We start from the raw sequence: 18199 nt of genomic DNA, 5'->3' as shown, positions 1-18199 counted from the left end.
GATTTGAATAAGATATTCTTTGTTGTCCAGTAAGAGTAAGGTGTCTGGTAAATTACCCTAGTGGTAAGGCAGGTGCAAATGTTCCTCAGGCATATTAAGTCCAGGGTATTCATTCTGCTAAGAGAACTGTCAAGATGAATGGAGAAAATGGTATTTGTTATTTAGGTCAGGACAGGGGTTTCTGAAGGAAATCAAGCCCGGAAGTGATGAGATATGTTTGATTTTGGGTAATCGAGGGGAAATCCAGCCACCACCCAGGGTGGCAATTTCTCAGCAAGTTTTTCCTTCCATTCTTCCAGTTCTCAAAGACAAGGGCTCATTTCTGGAGAATGCAGAGGACATGGAGACAGAGCCCGCCATTCCCTGTGGCGCAATTATAGCTTTATAGCTTGCAGGAGGAGAAAATCAATTGACCTCCAACAGGGAAGGTTGGGAACGCTGAGAGAATTAGACCTGACAGGGGCAGAGATTTGATTTTTTCTGTGGGCAGAGCTGTCAGGTACCAGGAGAAAGGATTGTGGGGATATCAGAAATAGATGGGGTTCATGGAGGAGAGATAAGGAACAGGAATGAAAAGAGATAAAGAGAAATCTTAGAAAGTTGCATTTCATATTGCCCGCCCCAGAATGAAACTCTTTCTCTCTCTCTCTCTCTCTCTCTCTCGCTCTCTCTCACACACACACACACATACACACACACACACACATAAACACCGGCTTGTATGGTTTGGGAATAAGGAAGGTAGATCAGTTCTCCTGAAATCAATATTACACTATATGTAAACTAACTGGAATTTAAACAAAAATTTGAAACAAGAAAACAGGAAGGTAGATCAAGGCCACAATATTTCATCTCCCTCTCCCCACTCCATTCTTACAATTGTGTAAGACTTTCAGATAATTGGGAGCTGGTTGTATAACCTTCTTAGTAAGCCTCGTGTTTCCAGCAGTGGCCTCTGCACCTAGAGGACCGCTCTGGCACACAGTAGGTGCACAATGATATATGCTGATTAAAGACCCACATGAATCATAGAAAGAGGCACATCTTATATGAGAGAAAAAGAGGAACCTGATTCACTGGTTATATTTTGGAAGCTTTTCCAGAATATCTGCCTAAGAAAATGATGTCTGATTATTTCCAAACCAAGTCACAACCTAGCATTAAGCTGGGATTAGCAGCCAGGCAGGCTGCCAAAGAGTTAGCAGGATGTCACCAAGATGTCAAAGGGAAGCTGGCCAGCTAGTGGGCGACAGTGCACCTTAGAGTTTCTTCCATGACGCCCTATCTAAACAAGGGATCTATGCGTGCCAGTGTAGCGGGGCTTGGCCCTGCCCACTGGGAGGGGGCGCAGCGTGCACAATGGCTCCATTCGAGAATGGATCTTCCATCTCAGACTTTCGGGTTGAGTCAACGTTTATGTGTATTCCTTCCTAAGACTCATTTATGTCTATTTTTCGTTTATGTATGTTCCTTCCTAAGACTCGCTCAAATGATAGCCAATGTATCAAAAGAGTATAGATCTACAAACACAAAAAGCATGGAAAGAAAGCACATTAACAGAAAAAGAGAGTTCAGCAGATTTGGGAAGACGGCTCATAAATGGTGGCGGGATTCCTGGTCTCGCCGGTGTAGAAAGCTGGAAGCCAGTGGGGGTGCCAAGGGAGTGTCTCTGAGAGGAGCTCCCGCAGAACCCATGTCACATAGGAGATGCCTGGGTCCTGACTAAGCAAGTGGACAGAGTGGCACTGAGGAGCACAAAAGCATGACTTGAACTGGAGCTAGACCAGCTTGGTCCAAAGGACCCCCGGGACTTGTAATCTTGAGCACACAGCACACAGACAAGTGAGAAGTGGAGACAGGTTCACAGCTGTGGGAACGTGGCAGCTGTGTCCGGTGTCAGAGCTGGGCAAGGGAAGCCTTGATGGCAGCGTCCTTGCAAACTTAATCTGCCTCCCAGCCTCCAAATACCCAAGAGAAAATAGAGGTGGGATATCTTTCCCTTCCCGATACCTGACAACTGAATAGACATTATGCCTGAGGGCCCCTTACTTAACATATTTGGGCCTCAGGTTCTTCATCTGTGAAATGGAGTCAGTGCACCCTCTACTAGGCAGCATGAGCTTTTCCCCACAGCAAGACCCTGGCTGGACCAAGGAAAAAGTCCATCTTCCTCACTCATCTCTTCAGATGACAGCTGGAAACCCATTCCGCGGGGGCAGAAATAAAGATAATATATCAGTTTGGGTTATATATATATTTTTTCATCATTTAGCTTTCAGTAACACAGCTGTTTAGGAAAAAAAACCCTCACCCCTAATTTGAAATTGGTGCAGAAAAGAGTAATTTCTTTCTTTCTTTTTTTTTTTTTTTTTTGGAAAAGAGTAATTTCTAAACTCCCCACACCTCCACCTTAGAAAAATGATACTCTTAGATTGTGTCAGCCGAGACGACTTTGATGTGTGCTGTCTTTTCCTCCAGCCTGCCTTCAGAAGCCTCCCTGGTGACTGAGTTCCCTTTTCTCAGGATGGGCAAACATATATCCTTTCCATTGGTATCATCAGGTAGTAACTGGCTCATAAGGAGGGTTTAATTTTGCCTCCAAATGAGGCTGCCACAAAGAGAAAACATCTAAGCCGAAACCCCAGAGTAGGAGATACGTTTCTCTAATACATCAGGTGATTGTTTGCAGTACAGACAACTGCAAATTTTCTGTGGCCACAGATGACAAAGTTGATCTCTCCCTCCTGCTATGTGGCCATCACGGGTCCTGACAGGCTCCATCGCCACACTCAGAGACCCTGAGTGGTCAGTGTGCCATCACCACCTCAAATATTTTCATTACTTTGAGGTTCTAGAAATGTGAACATTTGTAGAGCTGAAAAAGACAACTACTTCTGAACCCCCAAAATAAAAGATAAAATAGACATGTTATGCCCTAACTCAGTCTCAGAAATAAAATCGATTTGAGGACATGGTCTTTCTATCTATTGCTAAAACCGCTGCAGGAGCTAATGGGGCCATCCAGCATATCCTTTTATTCTAAAAAAAAAAAAAAAAAAATGGCTCAGAGAACAAGAAATCTAAGGACAGGGCTCTCTGCCTCAAGCCTGATTGGCTCAAGGTCCCCACAATTACGAGAAAAGGATGTGTTTCTAGAAGAGCTGAGGGTGTGGCTCTTGGCCTGTGAGGCTGAGTAGTGTCACACTTACAAAGCTGGTGAAGATTTTAAGAGTCAAGTTGCCCAAGACACTGTGGACTTCAACTAGAAAACTCTGTATCTGATGGAGAATTAAAAGGAGCCCGGAACCCTAACTTTCTATGAGCAGGAAGCAGATGCTGTTGCTGCAAGAAACATTATTCCTATCTGCTCTCCTTACATGGGGCAACGGAGTGTGATGGAGAAGGAGGGGCTTCTGAGGGTGGAATGAACTGTCATGGTGGGTGGGCGGGGAGGGGGGCACTGGGGAAGCCCTCCCAGGGAGCCAGATTAGGACCTAATCAAGAAATGTCCCTTATGCGAAGTGAATGGGGCCCTCTAATGTCTGCCCACCAGGATTTCTGAATGCTATGACTCAGTGACTCAAGTCTCCCATTTGTCCCCTTTCCAGATGGGAGTATGTTATGGTGATTAAACTGTCCCTATTCGGCCACTGGAGCATCTGTATGTGAGGGGGGAGGGGAGGGGCGGGGTGGGGCTGCAGAGAACTTGCATTTTGTTTTCACCGATTTCTGGGGCAACAGGAGCCACCTCTAAACTCTATATAGTAACTTCCACGTGACACTCTGAGATCCTGGACTTTGAGCTTGATGCCGTGAATGGATGAGACTTTGTGTAGGCCCCCTTGGGGAGGGGCTCTGAGTACATTTTGCACGAAGTATTGGGAGACCGGAGACTACAGTCACTTATTGGCATGAGTGTTTCTGGATCTCCTCCATCCTGAGAATGGAGGGAGGCAGGATTGCATTTCATTGTCCCTGGAAGCTGCACGGGACCATGTGGCTCATTCTGGCCAATGAGTTGTGAGCTGAGGTGACCTTTAACTGTGTGAGAACCTCCCTAGAGCTGTCTTTCCCTCCGGCATGGCAACAAACCTCTTTAAAGTCATAGCTGGTTTATCAATGTAGGGTTCCTAGAAAAGTACACGGAGGAGATTAACCCCTGCAGACCCATGGTGCAACTGTGCTGTGAGCCCATAATAAGCTCATCTTGCTGATACCACTGCCCTACAACTCATCCTGACCCATACAATCAAGAATGGCAGACAGAAGACAGACAGGAATCTCTCCCTCTTCCCAGTTTCTTTGCAGTCATTGATAATGAATGTCATTCTTTCCTAGCGAGCACAGAGAGTGCCCAAGGGTCTCCCTCACTCTCAGCTGATTGGAATTCATGCTCAAGATGGCACTCACTGTCCTGCTGACTTAGCAAACACTTTAAGGAAGAGAATAATCTGTTCTGACCAGCTGGGCCAACTCGTATGAATGCAGCTTGGGGCTCCGGGCATCCTTGGAGACCTCCTCTTTTCCAAATGTGGGTTTCATGACTGCAGAGGGCAACTAAGTAGGTGATACAGGACCATATGGGATGACAAGCATGGCCAATCTTGTTTGAGTGCATGACTGGGCTTCAAGATTAGACATCAAGGAGTATTATGCGGAGCATAGAGGTTCAAATGCCATAAAACATTCATAACATAGCAGTAGACTCTGTTGGGTTATTTGAGAAAACAGAGCCAGTATATGGAAGGCATTGTAACTAGAAATACCTCTAGGACAGCTTTTTCTTTGGATGTATGTTTCTGAACATCAGTGGTATTATCTGTAAAATGAGGGGGAGGGGGATGTTGATAACACCTACCTCACAGGACTGTTGTGGGAACCATATGAGCTGGAAGTACACAAGAGCCTGCCATGTGGTAGGCATGCATGGGATGAAAGTTTCAGATGATGCTGTTGGTTCTCAGCTCAGATCCCTTTCTCGGGTTGGTGCATCCATCCCCTAACTGCTGTGTTGACAACTAACAACTCACAGCTGCCCCCCTCTCTAGAAAATGGTTCTCAGCAGATGGGAGCTGCCTCATCCTGAAGACTATTCTCCCCTTCCACAAGTAGCCTGCAGCCAATGACTGATGGATCTGGGTGCTCAAAGACCCCTTAAAGGACAACTCAGACTTTCCCTGAGACTATCTTCTTGCTCCACTCTTTTTCTTCCCTTTCCTGTTTCTTTCAGTTCTTTATAAGGTTTTGTGAAAAGTACTCCCTCAGAAAAATCATGGGAATTTGAATCCTGTCTCAGGTTCTGCTTCTAGGGATCCCACCTAAGACAGTAGCTACGATCAATCATAAATAGCAAGCTCCTAAGTTGTGGTCATGCCTCAAAGCTGCTGAAAAGTGTAGAGGGCCACTATTTTGAGATGATTCTAGCATGGCGATGGATGAGCTCCCCAAACCAAAAGGCTCCAAAAGGCTCCAAGTTGTGTTCTTGAAACTCTTGGGGGAGAAAGCAAACATCATTTGTGAAAAAAAGACAAGGCAAAGGAGAAAGGGGTAATGGGAAGAAAACTGCTGAGAATAGACCCAGCCAAGGGAGTTTTGTAGGGTGCTGCTGAGTTGGGCACATTCCACAGAAATGGCCTTTCTCATGACACTAGGCTCTACCAGTATACACAATGCTGTGAGCTAGGGACTCCCTGGGGGGCTTTTCCAGTAAAGAAAGAATTGATTCATTCCTGGATATCCTGTTTCCCATTGGAAGAGCCAACACAGGCTCTTGTCCCGGTGAGAGGCCTCTTTAGCCAGGTTGAGACTTCCTTTCCCTGAAAAAAATCTAGGGTGTTTGCTGGAGATCATAGCTTTGGTAAGTAATAAAAGAAAGTATTAGAGGGCCTTCTGGAACACCAGGCAGTACCGTCTCGTGATGTCCATGAAGCTTCTCTAGAAGTAAAGGAATGATTATCCTCGAGAAAAGGCTGAGTAGAGGAGTAAAGCCCGGGTCAGGAGAGGTCATGGTCTATCAACAAAGCTCAGATGTTTGGAAGATCAGCTCTGAGTTCTGGGTTAAACGCATGTGTCCATGTGATATGGTTGAAAAGGGGCCAAATTGGGAAAGAGGAAGCATGGTTTCCTACAGCTTAGCCACTAAGGAGTTATTATTGATAATGCTAAGGGTGGCAATAGTGACAATGAAGATGACGCATATGAAGGTGGTGATGGCTCTCATTAATGGGTCAAGTGCTGTGCCAGCTAGTTTGTGGTTGTCCTCTCATCGGATCTCCTATTTCATGGGCAGGGTTAGCCCCATCCCACAGATGAAGAAGGGGCAGCAAACAATCCATGGCCCAGAGCTAGAAGAGGTACAGAACGAGGATTTAACCTTGGGTTGTCATTGCGTTACCTCTAGTTCATTTTAAATGAGGGGGCCATTTTCCTCATCTGAGAAGGGCATGGCTAGCCTTCAAATACTTGCCATCTAAGGTCCTTTCTGGCCTTAAAGTCCAGCATGACCTCTCTCTTCTTCACCAAGATGAGGGGAAAGTTTGAGATGAGAAGAAAAGCAACTGGAGAAGGGAAACTGCATTCCATCTGAACTTTTCACTCAGATGAAGGCAATTTGGAAATTCCAGGGCCCCTCCTTCCATGAGCAGCATGCTATCCAGGCCTGGAAAACATCTGAGAAGTGACAGAGGCCGTTGGAGAATTCCAAGAGAACCAAGTCATGCAATAAAAAGAGTCTACCACAGATGACTGCAGTTCTATATTTGCCCTTTTTTCCTTCACTGGAGGCCACTAGATTTTTCCAGACAATATTTGGAAGGCTAACATCTGATTACCCCGAATCACCAACCAAAATAGATCTTGGGGTTTTGAGTATTTATTCTGACCTGATAAAGAGAGAGCATGAGTGGGGGAGGGGGAAAGGGACAGAGTAACAATTTATTTGTCTGATTTATGGAATTCATAAGCATTTAAAGTTGTTGCTTTTCAATGTTTGTGAGCAAGAACGGTATTTACGTTGGATGGTTTTATGCTCTTTACACTCTTTTTGGACAAGTGACGCGGACCCAACCAACACTCCTGAGTTGAAGCCTGACTCTGGCTCAGTTTTTCTCACAGTGACACAGGAATTAACTCTTGCCTCTCCCTGCCTCAGTGGGAGGATGAATGAACTGAACCTTAAAAACCACCAGGAAGAAAAGTACTAAGCTAAAAACTCTGCCTTTTTTCCAGGGACTCCACATTCTTCTGTTCTTGCACAGCCCACGTCAAACGTGTGGGCATCTCCACCCATGCCTTCCTGTCCTCATGAAAGCTTTCCTGGAGGTGCCTGAACCTTCTGTCACCTGCGCCTCTTTGAAGTAGAAAGTCCTGGCTTCCTGTTTTAGGTCACTGTGCCCGGAAGGAGAGGTGCCAAGATTTGGAGCCTCGGGTGGCAGCCACGCAGCTGCCCTTCTCAGACACACGGCCCCTAACGGTTCCACAGTCCGCCACCATGGGACCACAGCGTGATGCTCCAGGGGCTGCTAGCAGTTTGAGGGGCAGGTGGAGAGTTTTCCTGTGACTTCCTGTAACTTCTCTCAAACAACGGTTGACATCATAGCAAACAGCCTGCTAACATCCAGCAGAGCTTGCTGGGCCCACTGCATTATGGGTAAAGAAGAGAGGAAAGATCCTGTGGGTTCTGTCTAGCTGACCTCGGAGCTGAGTTAAAGGCTGGACCATGTGAGTCTGAGGAAAGAACGCTTCAGCTTTCACCTTTTTAAAAAAAAAGACTTTATTTATTTATTTGAGGGAGAAAGAGAGACAGAGCGTGAGAGGGGGAGGTGCAGAGGGAGAAGCAGACTCCCCATTGAGCAGGAAGCTGATGTGGGGCTCAATCCCAGGACCCCAAGATCATGATCTGACCCAAAGGCAGACAGACACTCAACAGACTGAGCCACTCAGGCGCCCCGCTTCAGTTTAAACTTAAATTCCCCTCCCAAAAACGTTCTGGTTTCACTTGCCTCAGTATTCCTGCTAGTGACACGGGCTTCATTAATCAGCCAACAGTGAGTGGATTAGAGGGAGTCCAGTGGTGGTCCACACGTGGGCCCACTGAAGGAGCCATGGACACGTAAAAGATTTGAATAGGTACTTTCCAGTCTCTCTCTTTCTCTCTCTCTCTCTCTCACACACACATACACACACACACACACATGCACACACACACATACACACACACATTTTTTTTTTATATTGTATCTAGGAGCCCATATGTCAGAGCCTCCTGGGTTATACATCAAGGACATATACAAAAACGTTCACAGCAGCACTGTCTGACACACAAAAACAACTGGAAATGAGACAAATCTCCACTGGCAGGAAAACGAATAACCAAAATGTGGCATATTTTCCACCCGGTATCATTATACAGCAGTGACAATGAATGAACCACAGCTACTTATAACGACACGGATGAACACAAAAACCCAACATTAGGTAACCAAGAGACAGGTCCAAAAAGACTACATGTAGCCCTTTTTCTAAGGCTTAAAATAAGCAAAGCTTGTCCAGGCACACATACCTATGAGATCAAACCATTTTTTCAAAGCAGGGGAATGATAAACACAGCTCCTAGGGGCCAGTTTCCCCTGGGTAGTGAAGAAGATCACAGGGATAGGCAGGAGCACCAAGGTCAAGGGAAATCGTTGGTGATGCTGTAGTTCTCGCACATGGTCATGTCTTCCTGTGCTTCGGTCATGCGGCATTATCACTTTGATCGAGGTATGTATACGGACATGATGTATATACATATATACATAAATTTGCCTGTCAGCCAGGACACCAGGTAAATTTCAGAGTTCAAAAGCTTAGAAAAGATCTCATCTAAACCCCTAATTTTAAATATGCCAAAATAACTTCCAAATTGCAAAGGGACTAGACCATGTTTACTCAATTATTTAGTGACTATATAGAAATCAGAACTCATGTCTTTAAAAAAAAAAAAAAAAGAACTCATGTCTTGTAACCCTGAGTCCATTATTCATCCTTCTACTCTCACCCCCAAAATAATATTAATGAGTAATAATTATAATTATTAATTACAATAATCACATATAATCGGTCTTAAAATGGCCACCCAGAAACTTACTGACGAGCATATTTTCTGTAAATAAAATTTTAATAACGTTATGAAGATGGCTGTGATGTGAGATATACTTGACTCCCGGGGAAGAAGGAAAAGTGTGTCTTAAAAAGAAATGCCCATTTTCACGAGCAGTTTAAAGAAATTGCTGACATTCATAAGAATTGTGGTGTATCCCATCTATCTATTTCACTCATTTAAAATATTTGCTTTCTTTCATCCCCCCCAAAAAAGAATGAGAGAGAAAAATTCAATTAATCTAAGCCATTCTATTCAGTATTCTGGCACCCCATGTGTCGAAAGAACCTGCCATTCTCTTGGTGGGCCTCCATTCCTATATATATATGTATATGTATACACATATATACATATGTATATACGTATATATACACACACACGTATATACATCTGTATATATATACGTGAGTGTGTGTGTGTATATACATACATATATATATATATATATATATATATATATATATATATATAATGTGCATCATATACCTTTCATTGTGTGAGAATCTCATTATGCTGAGCCTGGTCTTACTTTCGAAGACCATGCATTTTATTTCTACAACATGACTGACAAATGCTTGCTACTCACCTTCATAGCAATGATTTTTCCAGCACTAGAGAAAAAATGTGCAGTTGGATCTACTGAAAGACGATATGTTCATATTTTAGCCTTTATGAATGATTTAAGGACTCTTTTGGCCCGATAGTCACCAGAGCTATTCACCAACTATTTCCAGTGTTCTTCCTGGTATGGCTGCCTTTCCCTGCCCCCTTGAGGTTAGGTAGAGCCCTGTGACTTCCTCTGGTCTTTGAACTATGAACACAAGTGAGGTCCGTGACATGTGGGAGGAAGCTTTAAGACTCAGGGCAACATCTGACACGTTCCGTATCTTCTGAGTTTGGCACCTGCAGAAATATGGATATGAAGTCTCTCTCAGACTCCCTCAGCGAAGATGGTACGCAACAGAGTCCTTGAAGCAACAAACCCCAAGATTTGGGAGATAGCCCAAGTGATTCACAGGGAAAATTTGGATTACATCCCATTTTTGTCCACTTCACTAACTTTAGGTATGATATGACTCCCTTAGATACCTAGGCATTCTGGAAAGTATTCATTTGGACACTGTACCTTTCAGTCCACAGTTTTTCCAGAAGGAACACTTCTGGAAAGACCCCCTCTGCCCCACTATATGGAACCAATGCTAGTTTAAAATGGGAACTGAAGGAGAGGCAATGACCAAGAGAAATCAGAATGCACGTTTATTGATGAGAGATATATACACAAAAGTTAAAACACTTAGTGAAATATTGGATTCACAGATTGCTTCCAGTATATAAAGAATATCCAGTTATTTTACACATGAAATGTTACAGTAATCAGTCCACATGGTAAGAAAGCTCAAGGTGAAAACGAAAGATCTCAACTACCCCAAATGTGCTTTGCCAACGAGGCATCTCCTAGTACCATACTGAAGAAATAACCCCGAAATTAGTTGAAGTTCTTATCTGTTTTCATTCATTAGTCTTTAAACACCTATGTGCTATCAGTGCTCTGGGCTACATGACTTTAGACCAATGCGGACAGTGAAGTTGAGGGAAACAGTTATTCCTATCTTTCATTCTGGACACACAAGAACCTTCCGAGGAAACCCTGCCTAAAGGCTGGCTTTCTTTCAGTAGGTTTTCCACCCGGAATCTGACAGAAGTTGAAGAGGTCACATTTTCCAGGAAAAATGTGCCTGTTCCGCCATCTGTACCCCCTCACTCCAACTCCTGGAGAAGCCACTGAAAATTAATGTGCTTTGTGCCCTCACAGGATCGTTCAGGCTTCACCCCCTTTTTGTGAAAGAGAGGGGCACTCGATGTTCCCAACTGTGCACGGCCATTTTCCTCTGTCCTTGGGGAGGAGAAAGGGGTGACGGGAACTGTTGATGCTACAGCATTCCATAGAGTGATCATGAGACAGAATGTGTGTTTTAGGAGGCAAGTGAATATTTGTATTAGTTATCTCATCTCCAGTCACTCAAAACATGCACACAGAGCCTACTAGGTGGAGGTCATACTCCCTTCACGTCTGTGGGATCTGTGCCTCATCAGTTGTCTTTTTGCAACCCCAAAGCTCTATACTGACCATTCCTGGGCCTCTAGTGCTCTTTCTATGGACATCTGTACAGTTTACTACAAGAACTGTGCTTCTATGGGGTTTTGCCTACAAGGCAGTTAGTTAACGTGACTCGAGAAACCAAGGGGGACAAGGTTCTTCAGAACCTCTAAGTCATGAGCATCCTGATCAGTATCTGGCAACTAGGGAGGGATACCATCACCTAAGGACAGGACGTGAGCACGCACATAAGCAGGCTAACTTTTTGTCTCTCTTGAGTCCAATCCACCAAGCAAAGGAGGGCTGTAGATAAGTGTCCTCATTCTACTCCAACTTAGGCCTAGATCATCAGAAGCTCTACAATTGTATTTGCCATGCATTAGACAGATGTCTGATGACCTTTCACTAAGAATCATGACACACACCCAACCCTCCCTTGCTCGGAATTACGTATTTACAAAGATGCTGGATGCCCAGACTTTCACACAATCATTGGTACAAAGGATTCATAGAGAAGTTCTTCACTGATACGTACCGCTAGATCACATTTAAAAAGAGGAGAAGTGCTTCACTAGTTATCTAAGAGGGAAAAGTAGGGTTTTCCAAAACATCCAATCGACATGTCTACCGCATTTAGATGAATAGCCAAAAATAACATTTAAATTAAATTAAAATACATCTATACACCATTTCACTGAAATTACACATAGATACCTACATTATAGCTACACAAAGTGCACAGACACTGTTCTTCATGCGCGAACCAAGTGTTACTGTAGACACACAAGAACTTCATGCTTTGAACAGCTCTCTGGACTCGAAAATCACAGATACAATCATTGCCAGTTGAGGGCACTTCTCATTTGTTTGCTGAATGAGGAACAGTTTCAAATACATACCAGTACACTTTCTATGGAATTGACTATCTTCTCTAAACATGGCAAAAATACTAGCACTACGACCATATCAGAAAGTGTGTTTGGCAGAAGGAAGACCCCTGGTCTTCGCAGTGGCTATCAATTTGCCTTTTGGGGGAATTACATAGATTGTTATTCACCTGAGGACAGAATCTACCTGGGCTCCTTCTAAACTATTTCAGTGTGACTCTAAACTCCCACCTCCAGCCCCAGTGATTAAGGGTATTGCTTCATAGCTAGTACTAATAACCTTTTTCTTAAAAATATGTGCTCAATTCACATAACAGTGTGACATTTACTAGCAATTTGCTTCGCAAGCATGAACTGCAACAAATCTGTCCCGAGTTGCTTCCTAGCACTCACCCTCAAGCTCTCTACTCAAGGTTTTCCAAAGCCAATTTTGACATAAATGGTTGGGGGGAGGCAGGGGAAGTTCTGATACAGAAATGATCCCACGCTCATCACCTTATTTTTTGTCTTCTTACTTTGGTGAAATTTGAACGCTTAGCTGGAAAAACAAGGAATTAGCACCATTCCTCAAGTTTAAAAGACTTATTGTTTAAATGCATATCTTAACCAGCTAAGGGATTGAAGCGATTCCTCGTTCTTTATGGTCATTTTGTTCATTGCGGCGTGAAGGACCGGATTCTTAAATTTTTCGAACGCGGTTATATGCTCAGGAAACAACTGATAGGCTATAAGTTGCCGTAGAAATGTCTTGTGCTCTAATTAGTTATAATTCTACCTATGTGGTTTTATAGAAAATACCATAAGAAAATATCTGTCTGCAAAATTACAGATACGAAATAGATTAATTCAGTCTACACTGAGCTCTCTGTGATTTATGAAGAATAGATACAAACCTATAACATTATTAAAGGCTAAATCAATATTAAACATATAATATCCAGGACTATAAATACATTTCCTCATGCTCTTTATAAATAACAGCAAAGAAGTCCAGGGATTTGTTTAAAAAAGAATGTAACACAGGGCTGGAGGAATCTCGCTGGGTGCGATACTGATCACAGGGTAATGGGTTGTCCCTGGTAATGTCGGTTCTTACCAGGAAGCCAAAATGTATCTGCTGGCAGCAAGATCAAATTAGATTCACAGTTTGCCAGCTCTCTCCTTAAGCCATAGAAAACAAATAGAAAAACAATATACAAAAATCCTCACAAAAGTAGTCTTTTATATACAAATCTCTAGAGCGACCAGATAATCTGATCTGTGTTGTGCAACATGGGAATGCAATGCTGAGGTTCCCCAGGGGGAGGAGGAAGAAGAGAGGACGTTAAGGTGATTTATGGAAAGATCTGGATGCCCAAGGTTGAGTTCCTAGTAAGGACAATTACTCTCCTGGAGTAGTAAGTAAGCAACCAGTGGGCCAGCTTCCCGATCACACATCTCAGAGGATTCGCCGCGTGCACGAGAAACCTCAGCTGTGCTAGACCAGCTTTCTTGGTGAGTGCGTGCAATTCTCTCTTACATGGCCATTTCTAGGCAGGCTGAATGGATGCCATGGAGAGAAGCAGAGCCCCAGAGGGAGCAAGGCTCTAATGGCATCATTCCCGTCTCCACCGGGAATGATAAGGGTCACGGTCAGCTGTTATGTTCCAACACTCACCCAGGGATCAGGGGTGTCTCCGGAGAGACTGGAGACCTGTGATGACCCATGCTCTAAGTCATGTGTTGACTAGGCAAAACAGTGGGGTCTGTTTCTGGAGCAGGGTTTAGTCTCAGCACAAAAGGGCCCTGTGTGACAATTAGAATGATTTTAAAAATCTCAAAATAGATACTTGGTCTGGAGGTAGGAAGGTGAAGCCAGGCTGGACATAGGGAAAAAGAAAACAAACAAACGAACAAAACCATGAGTAATAATTTAGGATATAATTTGAGTGAATCAAGTAAGAATGTGCGGGCTTCTCTTGCTTGTCCACAGGTTCTTCTATGGGTCAGTGGAGAACTAACCTTTGTCTTGCTGCCCTTGCCTCAGGCCTTCTGCACTCGAAGACCAAACAACGAAAACCCTGGCCCAGTCCTTCCTGTCCTATATTTACATCTTTCTTCGCCAAATCTAAAGAATTGGGCTTCTTTGGCAACCAAGTAAATACCAAACCTATTCAATATTTAGCAGAAGCATGGGCACAGGGCAAGGACAAAAGCGGGGGGCCACTGCAGCCATACCACAAAGTGCAAGAGGGTGTTCCAAATCCGTGCTGGTGGCTGGCAGACAGACCGGTGGTCTGCAGACAGACCATGCCTGTGTCTACCCTAGAAACCAGCCCAACTCCACTCTTGTAAGATAGAGCTTCTCTAGCTGGGTTGGGATGCCCACGATGAAAAACCAAGAGGACCGTGTGAAAATGAATTCAAATATCCCTGCAGAGAAGGGACTTAGCCCAGGCTTAGCCTGTGCTCGGCTATGCACATCTGCGTGTGGGCAGGGAGGGAAGGTATTAGTGTGTAAGTCTTGCACCAAATCTCCTAAGAGTGTTCAAGTTTATTTGCCAAATGTTCCCAAAGTCCCATAGTGGGTTGGCAGTTAGGACGGTGTGCAGAAAACTGTGTGCTTTGGGTTCAGAGTGGGTTCTGTTACTACAGCAGGAACATTCTCGGCCCCTGAGGGAGGCTCTACGCTCCCCCTGCCTCCCTGGCAACCGTCTTCTTTGAGCTGAATCGCTACTTCTACTAAGACAGCAAGTGAGGCCAAGGGCCGTTTTGTCAAAGGATGTCTGTTTGTATCCCAGAACACCAAACTACAGATTAACATGGCCATCTTCCAAGCTTGTTGGAAAACATCAAAGGAAGAGAGAGACTTGAATTTAATATTGTCCCAAGGAGACGAAAAAAAAATCCAAATTGATTATTCTGTATTGTGGGCCACTCTGACTTAAAATATAAGCAAGTCATACTTCACAGTAGTAAGCCTCTTATGAAAAAAGAAATTCAAGCAGAGATCATAATATCAGGGATTCTTAGGGCCCCAAGAGGGTTTTAATTGCTTAATCCAACCCCTTCGCTTTAGGTATGGGATAGAATGAGGCTTGGGCATCAAGTGACTTGTCTAAGTTACACAGCTCAACACTGGCAGAGTCTAAGTCAAATGTTTGTTGTATCCAACGGCATTATTTCTCATCCTCCCTGTGTCATCATGTGAATTCACTGTGTTCTGCTATGAAATGAGATAGTACTCAAAGAAGATTCTTTGTCATCTTTTCTAGAACCAACCCTTGCCCTAACGCATGTGGTGTTTTACTAAATGGTCTTTCAAGCAGCAACAATGACAGGTGGAATGAGAAAGGAGGAGAAAGAGTGGGAACGTGGGTTTTCCTTTTGGGAAAACCATGGGCAGCTATAGCATGAGCAGCTTCAGACTCGCTTCACCTAAGGAGAACAATCTGTCTATGGTGTCTGCCAGGGTTGGCACTCGATGGCCCTTATTCTAAATTTTAGCCAGAAAGTACCAGAGATCCTGAGGCCACTCATTTCTGGCAACTAGATTGACAAAACTCTCACTTCAGGATTCCTTCAGCTTCTTTGCTTAAACTTACTCTTTTTAGGTTCTCAGAGGGGATATAAAGTTAAGTGAAATAAGCCGGTCAGAGACAAATACCATATGACTTCACTCGTATGCGGAATTTAAGAAACAAAACAAAGGAGCAAAGATAAAAAGACAAAATGAAAAAATAGAGCAAACTGCTGGTTGCCAGAGGCGGGGTGAGTGGAGGGATGGGTGAAGTAGGTGAAGGGGATGAAGAAGACACTTAGCGTGACCCTAATATTCCAAGAGTGGGTATTATGACAACTGAAAAAAAATCTCCTTGGTCCTTTTGCTTGCCTTGGGGTGAATTTATTTGGAGAATAAGAAAGGCAAAAACAGCAACCTAGACAACTGTATGGCCCTAAGAATCAAAAAGCAGGGAAGAAGAGCCACCTCCATTGGGTATAACTGCTGAGCGCTTTTGGCCATCAAGCCAAGCGAGAAGTATGAAGACTTTCCCATCAAGGGTCTAAACCATAGAGAAATTCTCTCTGAGCCTTTGTGTACCTGTTTGGACTTACTGCTGTATTTCATGGGAAACTATAGCACAGATAGATTCCTTGATTCTGACAAAAGTAAAATATTGTCATAATGTTTGCTTTTGGGAACAAAAGGAAGTGTGGTATTTGCAAAATCATGGCAGGATTGGATTTCCTTTCAGGGAGCTGGTAGATGAGTTACCCAACCCTGAAAGGTTTTCTTGACCAGATACACTTGCAAGTGACATACTTCCCCATGCAAGGTTGGAAATGGCCTGAGGCCCTCTACTCAGTCATTGGGATTCCTGAGATTTCCTACTGGGAATACATATCCCCATAAATTGAATTTCCCCTAAGCCTTTTTCAGTTTCCACAAGTCTAAATCCAAGATTGAGGCATTTGGCACCCTTTCTTTCAGCCAACCAATATTGCAGAGGAGAAGTGAATACTTGTCTTTTACGGGACAAGGTAACTTCTTCAGGCAAAAAGACTACAGGCTGTGTTTCCACACCCAGTAGGAAATAAAGAACTGAATCTGATGTCTATGTGGTTCAGTTCTTACTACCTGAAGACTGGACCTCTGTGATCTAGATGACTGCCTTGATTTCTTTGATGCTCTACATGGGAGGCATATTCTCAAAGACCTAAGGTAAAGCCTTAGCTTGAGAGAGAAGCCATTCTTCCTGCTGATTAGATTTGGCTCATTGAACTGTTGTTGGTAATCAAATGGTGATTCTACTTGGGTTCCTGTGGGCAAAAATTATAAAGAGGAGGATGAAATTCTGTTTAATTGATTTTTCTCTCAAAATGATTTGGATTCCTAAAAAGAGTGAATGAGTTTGTAACAAAATGGTGTTGCCAAAGCCCTGACTTATAGACCTTATGGGATGCAGCATGTGGATCTGGCCTCCTGTGTCCGTATATAACTTATGCATCATCAAATATTAATGGACTGTTACAAGCATTTACAACTGTGGCGAACCTATTAATATAAATCTGTGCACATAACGGAAAGATTATGGGTATCTTATTTAGAAAAGAGTTCTTAGAGGTATACTCTGGATCTGTTTGTCCTGTTTATGGCACTCATGCTGGCCAAGGGAAGCCCTAGTGGGCATGGCATAAGAAGAATGAACGAGACCTAAAAAAATAGGGATCACAGTCATACATCAGCTCTACATACATCCTGGATTTTCAGGTTAGTCCTGACTTTGACAGATTATTCATTTGTAATATGATGTGAATTTCCAGATGAAAGTGATTTCCTAAGTACGTTCTCATGAAATGTACTACAGGTAGCCTAAAACCAGAAAAACATGTTTTGTTAAGCTGTACACCTTGCTTCTTCTGAACACATTGTCCCCTTATATATTTTATAGGATAACTAGGAAGACAAAGCAAAGCAGGAAGACACTGAGGCAGAGTCTTGGGGAGACGATCCCAAGACCACTCTTTTGAGAAACACGTCAGCATTTACAAAGTGCTAAGCTGGCCTTAAACAGCAAAACCCACAAATTCCTTGGTGCCTCATCTAGATCCTTCTCTTCTCTATCACAAAGCTCTTAGGAGCACCACTTAAAGACAATCCATAACAGTTTCACAGCTAAATCCAGGACCTGTCCCCTTGACCCACAGTATCTGCTCTAAAGGGTGTATTTATTGTCCACTACTGCATTTCACACATCCTTGGTGACCCAGTTAACTGTCCACCTAATGATAATGAAGAAGACCAATGACACTAAAAAGAAAAAAAGGCAAAAAGCTGCTTAATACTGCTCAATGGTGGTCCTTATCCAAAAATAACGAGGGTCTGAGAGACAAAAGCAATTGGAATCTTATGTCTCTCATATGTTCCAAAGGTGTCTGGTTTGGAAGAGAAAAGTCACCAGGAATGGGCAATAAAGGGTCCGTGATGTCTATGTACAACCTCTTCTCAGAGCATTTGGACAGTACAACTCTTGGTGTGTACCCACCACCCATCTGCCAATCTCTGATGACCACCTGACTCCTATGTGTAGACCA

This window comes from Martes martes, assembly GCF_963455335.1.
Source record: "Martes martes genome assembly, chromosome: 10".
Classification (NCBI taxonomy): domain Eukaryota; kingdom Metazoa; phylum Chordata; class Mammalia; order Carnivora; family Mustelidae; genus Martes; species Martes martes.
This window is presented reverse-complemented; position numbering follows the sequence as displayed.